This window comes from Pelodiscus sinensis, chromosome 7 (assembly GCF_052426305.1).
Source record: "Pelodiscus sinensis isolate ZL-2025 chromosome 7, ASM5242630v1, whole genome shotgun sequence".
Classification (NCBI taxonomy): Eukaryota; Metazoa; Chordata; order Testudines; family Trionychidae; genus Pelodiscus; species Pelodiscus sinensis.
The window spans coordinates 896,645-907,035 of NC_143058.1; the positions used below are offsets into that span (position 1 = coordinate 896,645).

The 10,391-nt window shown below is 50.0% G+C and overlaps 1 protein-coding gene across 1 annotated transcript in view; it reads right to left on the bottom strand.

The window, feature by feature from the left end:
- LOC102446540 (uncharacterized) overlaps positions 1 to 9,382 on the bottom strand; it is a 35,534-nt gene extending 26,152 nt beyond the window's left edge. Inside the window, exon 1 of the mRNA XM_075914486.2 lies at positions 9,182 to 9,382. The gene's annotated coding sequence lies outside the window, so the exon portion shown is untranslated. The remainder of the gene's footprint in view (positions 1 to 9,181) is intronic.
- Positions 9,383 to 10,391: the final 1,009 nt, after the last annotated feature.

A 10,391-nucleotide genomic window follows, 5' to 3' on the forward strand; every position in this document is an offset into this window, starting at 1 on the left:
CTGTTTTCCGACGCTGTAGCGTAAATGTACTTGTGCAAGAATGCGCGTGCAGTGTAGACGCTCTGCAAGTTTTTGCGCAAGAAGCCTGCAGTGTAGATGTAGCCTTAGAGTCGAGAGACTCGGAAGCAATTTGGGCTTGTGGTTATAATGTAATACACATCTCATGTATTTAACAGTACACAGTATTAAATATAAAATAATACCAATACAATTAACAATGGATAAAACATAACAGATAATATGCTTTTAGAAGTTGGGGAACAGCTTGTAAAAATGTTGTACCAGGGAGAGGCTGCTTTTTTTTTTAGATGTAGTAATTTTTAATATATTTTATTAGCCTGTAATATTTAAATAACACTTTTTTAATTTTTTGTCTGTGTTGTAAAGACTGGCTTACTTTTGCTTTTGTTAGTAAGCCATTAGTCCAATTATGCTAGTTTTGGGTAAGAGCAATAAAGAAATGTACCAAAGTGGTAGTTGTAGTTTTAACATTTGGTAAGTACTAAGTGTGGCTGTTAGGATACAGCACAGCGGCGTTACATTTATATCTATTTACTGATGACTGGCTAGTATTTGTGTTTTATAAATTTTTTTAGGATGTAACAGTTTAAAATATGAATGGAAATCAGTCCTGAGAGCCAGGGCGCAATGATGCGGCAAAGAAGCAGTTTGCTAAATTAAGAAGAGAAGAATTTGGAAATGGCTTCCATCTTCTGTGTTTCTTGTGTCATATCTGCCACTCGCGGGGCCCTAGCGCCTGTGCTGCTGTTCATGTTGCGGGAGTGAATTGTTAGTTACCAGGATTGCTCGTTTGCCTTTATTACAGCCCACCCTGGAGAGTTAAAGGAAGAATTCATTTTTGAATAACCTTTAGTTGTTTTAAATTATGGGCAGTTTTTATTAATTGAGATTTTGCTTTTTTGGGGATAGGGATACTGGCTTAGTGGGGGTCCCAATTGTTTACAATTGTAATACAAGCTTTTATTTTTTCACAATGGGGAATTTTAAGCCCCTTTTGCACCTTGCTGGACCATGATATTTGCAGCTGTTGGTTCCCCTTTCCTTAAAGGGATTTGTTAATTTGGGAGGAGGAGGAGGAAGGAGAAGAGCACTTGGTTTTAGAACACCAACTACTTTTTTTCCATAGATAGTATTTGGAGCCTTCAGACTTTTTCAATAAGCTTTTCATGGGTGCTTCATTTTCTTTTCCTTTTCCTTTTCCTTTTTTCCTTTATTTTCTTTTCTTTCTGCTGCATTAACACTTTTAAGCTATACTGTCACATTACCGAATTGGAGGGAAGCAGCCAGATCGCTGCTGCACCCCTGGGGGGGGGTGTTGGCCCCAGAAATTGGTGTGGGGGGAGCCATGTGGGGTATTGAATGGGAGCTTATTGTTTGCTGATCTTATGTACGCTATTTATGTGAGTGTATAATGTCTGTGTGTGTAGGTAGGAATCTGTAATCTGTGTGGAAGCTGAATATTTCTGTGAATGTGGTTAAGCATGGCTATGGACAGGCTGAGTAGCGAAGCCCTGTGGGACAATGGCACTTGATGGGCCAAAGACACACCCAAAGAATGGGGGCTGACACCTGAGAGCAGCCAGCAGGAAACACAGAGATTGGCCTCTGACCAGGTGACTTGCTGCATACAAGAAGAGGCCAGGAAGGAGTATAAAGAGGCCATGTGGTCGATGCCATTTTGTTCTCAGCTCAGCACTTCATCCCAGAGGCAGCACTGCAGGGATCGAAGAGCCCGGAAGACCTGTGAACCCATCCTGATCGTAGGATGTGCAATAAGGACTTTTAAACCAGCAGCTGTAACATCTCTGCTAGAGCCTGCATCGAGGACTGGGAGATTCGGTGCATGTAACGTACTGATCTTTAACCACCTCACTCTCAGGCTTTTCTTTCTTGTGATAATAAACCTTTAGTTGTTAGATGCTAAAGGATTGGCCCAGCGTGATTTGTGGGTAAGGTCCAGAGGGTAAATTGACCAGGGATCTGTGGCTGGTTTCTTGGAACCGGACAGAACTTGTTCGGGGTAGGTGGGATTGGGTGCTAGGACCCCCCCACCCGTGTATAGGCCTGGGGCCATCTGGGGCACGGATATTGCTGGGGTGTCGGGGGGTTTTGCTCGTGATGCTTCAGGCAGGCAGCTGAAGCGCTCTGTGGGACTGGTGTGTGGCCTGTTTGGAGAGGTCGCCAGTCGGGGGCTGTAAGGAGCCCCGGATTTGAGCAATTCACCCTGAGCGGATGCCCTCAGCGGTGCCCAGACACGGCCCGGTCCGTCACAGTGGCGTAGTCGGCAGGATCCACAGATCTTGGTCAATTGAGCTTTGGGATCAGGACCCCACGCTGTCTAAATTTGATTTTTGGTGTTGAGAGTTTGGTTGGGTAAAGGGCAGCCGAAATGAGTCAGTGCCAGTATGAGAGCCTAAGTAGAGAGGCTCTGAAGTATTTGTGCTCGGGGAGAGGCATTGCCTTTAGGAAAAGGGCCTCTAAACTAGATCTGGTAGTGTTGTTACTAACCAGAGATGTGGATGAAAAGGAGCATAAGCGAGCCAAGGAGGCTGCTGAAAGAAGGCAGAAGGCAGATGAAGAAATTGCTAAGAGAAGGCAGGAGATGGATCGGGAACTTGAGATGAGAAAAGCAGAACATGCAGAGGGAAGAGGCAGAGCATGCAAAGAAGATGGCCCTAGCCAAGGAGGAAAATGCTAGACTTGACCTCCAGCTTAAGAGACTAAAAGAACAAGAGAGACTGTATCCTCCTGAAGGTTCAATGTATAACTCTGTGGGTATGCGGTGTTCTTATGATATGGCAGACGTATTGTGCCCAGCTGATGTGATGACCCAACCCCAAAGCATGTGTGAATGCAAACCTTTTGTGTTACCTGTAGCTAACAGGGAGGTTTGGGAAGGGGGTGCATGTGGGTATGGAAAGCTTCCTGGAGCAGGTCAGTCTTACTGTAACCAAGGGGAAAGTGTCTCTATATGTGAGCCTGTGGGTGAGGGCCCGTCTGATGCCTCAGAGGTGAGGCTGGAATCAGAACCAGGGCAGGAAGAGCCCAGAAGTCAGGGAAATGTTTCTCTGGGGCAGTCTGGAGGGGCTGGCCAGAGTGAAGTTTTAGTTGAGGAGCTGGTGGCTGGTGAGGTTTGTGAAATTGAACCTGCACAAGCTGAAATTGAGTTGTGTGAAGAAGCACAGTGTGTGCAAGCTGGCAATTTGGCTGGTGGAAGTAGCAAGGGGGCAGTAAAGGAAGGTGTCTCAGTGGCTAGCTGTATGCCTGAGATTAGCCAGGGGTATTGGGACGAGGGAGAAACTGTCTCTGGTTGTCTGGCTGTGTGTGGGGAAGAGTTTCTTCCTGTGTCTGAGGAAGGTGCCCCACAGCCTCTGATGGCTGAGAGCAGGGCTGTTGTCCCAGAGTTGGGTCTGGATACAGAGAAGGCCCAGAAAGGGGGTGGCTCTAGGTTTGTGTCTGCTGGGGAGAAGGATGAGGTGACTCAGGTAGATCCAGTCAATGTTTTGCCAGAACCCCAGAGATCAGACAGTGGTGACCCTGATATTGTGCCTGATGCTGCTGTGTTGCTGGAAGAGGGGGGAGCAACTCTATGGGACCAGGGTGACCCCTTAGCCCAGGCACAAGGAGAGATTGAGGGCATGTTAACTCTGGTGCCTAATGATGGTGTGGACGTTTACAGCCATCTAGAGAGTTGCACAGGGAGTGAAGGTGCTTCTGACCCTGTCTCTTGTGGGTCTGTCTGTGTGCCTGAGGGGGGATTGTCTGTGAATCCACCAGAGGGGCCAGAGATGACTCAGGGAGTTAGGGAATTGCAGGAGGAGTTGGTTGTGGCTCAGCAAGGCAAGGCTGCTGCAGAGCCAGGGAAGGGTGAACTGCTGCTTAAGGAAGCTCATAGGGAGGAGAGTCCTGGCAGTGCTTGTAGCAAGCAGTTTGCAGTAACTGAGAGAGGTGACAGGGCCTTGCTGGGAGAAGGCATTCAGGAGAAAGCTCTGCCTGTAAAAGGCAGCAGCTTCTTGTGTGAGGCCCTTGTTTTGGTGCCTGACAGACAGAATTTGTCTGTTGGCAGTGACTCCACTGACTTGGGTTTAGGGAAACCCGGCGTGGATGGTGGTGGAGAAGTCTCGGAGGGACTGAGGGTTGTTCCAGATGAGGCAGGAACAGCCAGAGAACTGGAGCAGGCTGCTAACCCAGGGTATGTCTACACTACCCCGCTAGTTCGAACTAGCGGGGTAATGTATGCATACCGCACTTGCTAATGAAGCCCGGGATTTGAATTTCCCGGGCTTCATTAGCATAAGCGGGGAGCCGCCATTTTTAAATCCCCGCTGCTTCGAACCCCGTGTAGCGCGGCTACACGGGGCTCGAACTAGGTAGTTCGGACTAGGGTCCTATTCCGAACTACCGTTACTCCTCGTTTCACGTGAAACGAGGAGTAACGGTAGTTCGGAATAGGACCCTAGTCCGAACTACCTAGTTCGAGCCCCGTGTAGCCGCGCTACACGGGGTTCGAAGCAGCGGGGATTTAAAAATGGCGGCTCCCCGCTTATGCTAATGAAGCCCGGGAAATTCAAATCCCGGGCTTCATTAGCAAGTGCGGTATGCATACATTACCCTCCTAGTTCGAACTAGGAGGGTAGTGTAGACATACCCCCAGTGACTGTGGGTGACCAGCTTGCTGGGAAGTCAGTGTGTGTGGGACAGGATTGTTCCCAGGTGAAGGAGGAGAGTGGGAAGTTAGTGTCTCAGATTCAGGAGAAGGGCTGGGTAGCTAAGTATGCAGAGCAGAACAGCTGTGTGGTCACTCTCCCTGGGATGCAGGAGATGGCAGTTATGCTCCCATCTCTGGACACTGTGGACACTCATAGTCTATCAGGGAGGTTGATACCTGGTTCCATGTGGAAACAGAGGTTAGAGAGGGACAGAGGAGAGACTTGGGAGTCTACAGCTTACTGCTGTTACCCCACTGAGTGGGGGAAGGGGGAGAATTCCAGGGCCATTGTGAGCCAGGGAGTCACGCCCAGCCAGCCCTTTGTCTGGGTCAGGCCAGAGGTTTCAGGCCTGGAGCCCAGAGGACAAGGGGGAGGGGCAGGACTTGTTTTGGCCAAGAAGATTGGCAGTTTAAACCTGAAGGGCCAAAACTGCAATGGTGTGGGGCCAGAGAAGGGGCCTGACGGAGAATTTCAGTATACACCTGGCATAGGATTGTTCTTGTTACTGATGTTAATTCTTGTAACCAATGGATTATTGTTGCAGAGAATTGTAACGGTATACAGTGTGCATGAGTTTATGAAAATACCATGTAATCTGTCTGGAGATGTACCAAACGACAGACGGTATGTAAGGGGACATTGTGATGTTGCTAGTTCATGGTTAATGCTTGTAACTAGTCTTGGAACGTTTTACAGGACAAAAAGGGTTCCAGCCAGAAGGTCCTGTCTGAAAAGGGAAACTGAGGCACGCCACCATTTTATTTTCGTGGCTAAGTGCAAAAATGCCTACACAATTTGGGGTGAGAATACCCACATTCACACAATGTTAATTGTTGTTCAGAGAGTTGCCAGAGCTGGCCTGGATAAATTTGCTATTTTCTTCAGCTCGGGGCAAAATCACCTGACACACTTATGGATCATGCCGCAGAAGCAGATCCAAGTAGCTGTGGTTTTTACCAAGTTCTACCTTGGGTTGGTGAGACAGTGCAAGGACATAATTGTCAATAGGGCAGACCTTGCAATAATGAAGCCTGGGTTCTCATACTGACATTCAGCTCTGTACTGTTGTTTCTGCCATTGGGTAGAACATGTGATGACCCAGAGCCAAAGCATGGGGAGGCCTGAGATGCCCTCAGTGATGTCACTGGCATCACTTCCTGCATCAATTTTGCGTTGGGGGTGTCACGTTACCGAATTGGAGGGGAGCAGCCAGATTGCTGCTGCACCCCTAGGTGGGGGTGCTGGCCCCAGAAATTGGTATAAAAGGGAGCCATGTGGGGTATTGAATGGGAGCTTATTGTTTGCTGATCCTGTGTACGCTATTTATGTGAGTGTATAATGTCTGTGTGTGTAGGTAGGAATCTGTAATCTGTGTGGAAGCTGAATATTTCTGTGAATGTGGTTAAGCATGGCTATGGACAGGCTGAGTAGCCAGGCCCTGTGGGACAATGGCACTTGATGGGCCAAGGACACACCCAAAGAATGGGGGCTGTCATCTGAGAGCAGCCAGCAGGGAACACAGAGATTGGCCTCTGACCAGGTGACTTGCTGCATACAAGAAGAGGCCAGGAAGGAGGGATAAAGAGGCCATGTGGTCGATGCCATTTTGTTCTCAGCTCAGCACTTCATCCCAGAGGCAGCACTGCAGGGATCGAAGAGCCCGGAAGACCTGTGAACCCATCCTGATCGTAGGATGTGCAACTACGACTTTTAAACCAGCAGCTGTAACATCTCTGCTAGAGCCTGCATCGAGAACTGGGAGATTCGGTGCATGTAACGTACTGTACTTTAACAACCTCACTCTCAGGCTTTTCTTTCTTGTAATAATAAACCTTTAGATGTTAGATGCTAAAGGATTGGCCCAGCGTGATTTGTGGGTAAGGTCCAGAGGGTAAATTGACCAGGAATCTGTGGCTGGTTTCTTGGAACCAGACAGAACTTGTTCGGGGTAGGTGGGATTGGGTGCTAGGACCCCCCACCGGTGTGTGAGGCCCGGGGCCATCTGGGGCACGGATATTGCTGGGGTGTCGGAGGGGTTTTGCTCGTGAGGCTTCAGGCAGGCAGCTGAAGCGCTCTGTGGGACTGGTGTGTGGCCTGTTTGGAGAGGTCACCAGTCTGGGGGCTGTAAGGAGCCCCGGATTTGAGCAATTCGCCCTGAGCGGACGCCCTCAGCTGCGCCCAGACACGGCCCGGTCCGTCACATATACAGCGAGCCTTTTTGGAGATTTCAGCATGCTTAAAGGTTTTTTTTTCCCCAAAAGAAAATTATGTATTTTATACATAACAATGTAACGTCCACAATGTAAGTAACAGGGTTACTTGTGGACGTTACATTTATTCCAGTGTTAAACAGTAATATTAGCATTACATTTTTATTTACAAATAGGTGTTTTAAGTATTTTGTTATACTATGCCTTTTATTTAGATAATTTATTTTGGGGCCAATGTGCATTTAATACCTTTTTGAAATGTTTGCCAAGAGTTCAGTTATATTTCTGGGACTTGGACGTGTTAAAGGTCAGAGTACTATGCTTATAAGCAGACCCCCTTTTGTATGTGTAGATTTTAGCATTGTGAATACACAATTTTTTTAAACTTAGGGTTATTTTTTTTATTTTTAGTTTTGATTTTTGTGGAGGGTTACAATTTGAACTGATTTGATTTTAGATAGTTTATTTGGTGACCAGGCATATTTATTATTTGCAGCTCCTCTGTGCTTCCAGCTAGGTTATTTGCACCAACAGACCTTTTTTGGCTCACTAATAGATACAAAGTTCTTAGCAGCCTGGAGATTCTGTCTTAAAAAGGGACACAATGAACTTTCATCAGTTTTGATGACTTTTTACTTTGAAGTTTTGCTCCCACACACAATCTGAAAAAGAAAACACGACTCCTTGAGGCTCCTGGAGCCATGATAGGATATTATTTAATAGCATGTTTTATTGGCTGTTTTTCCTCCTTGGACAATCACAGAGTATATGTTACAGTTTAACTTTTAGAACCCGGCATTGGCATATTCAGTTGTACGTGAGGTGTAACTGTATTTTTATGCTTTTCGTACAGTGGCAGGCTGGTTACTTAGAGCCACCTCAAGGCTCAGGGGTTTGAATTTTGACTTTTTTAGCTTTTATTTGCTATTATCTCTATACGGGTGACCCCCAACTTGTGACCCCCCTGCATTTATGGCCACTCTGGAGCTGTGGGGACGCCTACCGCCCGCCCCCACCCCCAGCCAGCTCAGGGCACCATTCCCGCCCCACCGCGGTGTCACCTACCACCCTGCATAGCCCTTGGCCAGCCAGCTCAGGGCGTTGTTTGTGCCGCACTGTGGGGCCAGCTACTGCCCAGCAGAGCCCCCCGGCTCCAGGAGACAAAGTGGGCTAGGGACAGAACCCCCATTCATAGCATCGCCCTGTGGGCGATACGTGTTCGAGTTACGACGGGCCGACTTACCACGGTTCTCCAGGAACCAATGAGGCCGTAGGGGCGGGGTCGCCTGTATCTATTTCTAAATAAGTTTCTGGGGGTGACGGGGATGTCGTGTCACTCTGCGCCCTGCAGCCCCTCCCTCCCCCTCAGACACGTGGCCTCTCTCCACACCCATGCTCCGGGTTGTGGGGGGGCGCATGGCCTCCAGCTGGGCCGGCCACCCTGTGTCTTTGGCCTAGCCCAGCCCAACCTCCGTGGTGGCTGTGGGAGAGAGCTGGTTCTGCCAAGATGGGGGGGGGGAGGGAATGGGGTAGGGACACACACTCCCCCAATGGCAGCTGGGGGCAGAGAGCCAGGCCTGGCGAGGACGGGCAGGGGGTAGAGTCTTAGCCAGGAATCCCAGGTGCAAAGGGGGAGAGCTGGGGCTGGCCTTGCTCGGTGAGGCCTTGAACCGCCCTCCCACCTGGTGGCCGGGGGAGAGCCGAGGCTGCAGGGCAAGGGTGGGGGCAGGTTTGGAGCCAGGACTGGCACAGCCTGGCCTGCCGGGGGCTCAGCTGTGAGGGGCGGGGTAGCAGTGGGCTGGATTGGCAGCCACTTGCAGGGAGCGCTCCCTGGGGCATGTTGCTGAGGAGGGAGGGTGAGGGGCAAACCTCACAGGGACGAGGCGGGGGCATTTCGCCCAGGGCAGGACGGGCTTTGGGCCCCGTTGGCTGGCGGGATGGAGGCAGGGCAAGAACCGTCTGTCATACGGTCTGCGGCCAGGCCTGTGCAACAGGCTAATATCAGTGTAACTGCCCCTCGGGGGGGCGTCCTGAGCCCCCTCCCACTGCACCGAGCCACCCACAGCCCAGAGCAGCATGGAAAGGAGCCCATTGGCTCTCTCAGCCAAGGGAAACGAAAGCGACACGTGTGAGGAATGAAAGAGCAGCCTGTGGAATTGTCCGTACCCCCCCCCCCACCCTCAACCCCCCACCTCAGTCAGGAGGGGAGCGAGCCAGCCCTGAGCCAGGCTCCGCACTCACCAGATGCTGCTGCGCTTGTGCCCTGCCTGGCCGGTCACTGGGGGCTGCAGCGCGCTCGGCAGGCCGTCGGCCGGGAACGCTGGTGGCACGGTTGGAGCGGTCCGGTTTGCGGCTCGCTGGCTCCCAGGCTGCTGTGGGATCCTCCCTACGGCCTCCTCCCTTATGTAGAGCCTCCCCCTCCCCCGTGCACCGGCCTGGGACTCAGACCTTTCACTTTTGGTTTCTCAAAAAGTGTCTGGAAAGTCCCCAGTGGGCTGGTTACGATGAGGGCGGGGGAATTCCTCCAGTGGAGGTTTGGGGGAAACAGCCGGTCCTCTGGACGGGATTCACAGGCCCATCCCATTGGGGACAGTTCACCTGTCCCGGGGCGCAGCCAGGCCTCCGGGGGCTTGTGTCCAGCGCAGAGTTAGCTTCCGAGCTGGGCGACAAACGTCTCCCAAACTGTGGGCGAGTGAGGGAGGCCGGAATGGTTTGTGAGGCAGAGCTGAGTTTGCTGGGTGCTTCACTGGGGGGAGATACGTATCCACAAGGCCCGTGACGACTTTCTCGCAATGAACTGTTCGGCGCCTCGGTTGGGAATGAATTCTGATTTGAAAACTCCTTCAGTGTCATTTAGTTTTAAAACCTTGAAATCAAAATGAAACTCAACCAAAAAAACTGATCAAAACACATTGGCTGTGTCTAGACTGTCAAGATTTTGCGCACAAGCAGTCACTTTTGCAGAAAAACTTGCCAGCTGTCTACACTGACTGCTTGTATTTGCGCAAGAACAGTGACTTTGCAATGTATAAAATCTTCTTGCGCAAATACTTTCACGCTCCTGCTCAGGAAAAAGCCCTCTTGTGCAAGAATACTTGTGCAAGAGGGCCAGTTTAGACAGGGAAGGACTGTTTTGCGCAAAAAAGCCCCGATGGTGAAAATGGCCACTGGAGCTTTCTTGTGCAAAATCGCGTCTAGACTGGCCACGGATGCTTTTGCGCAAAATCTAGACACGCTTTTGCAGAAATATTTTTAACGGAAAAACTTTTCCATTAAAAGTATTTCCGCAAAATCCTGCCAGTCTAGACACAGCCATTTTGTTTAGTTTGAGTTGCTGCAAACTTTGAACATTTTCAATTCCTGCCCAGTTCAGACTGAATTTTCTTTTCATATTTCAAAATTTCCAGCAAATTGATAAATCTGCGGGGGAGGGGGTGTTGTGTTGCCCGGT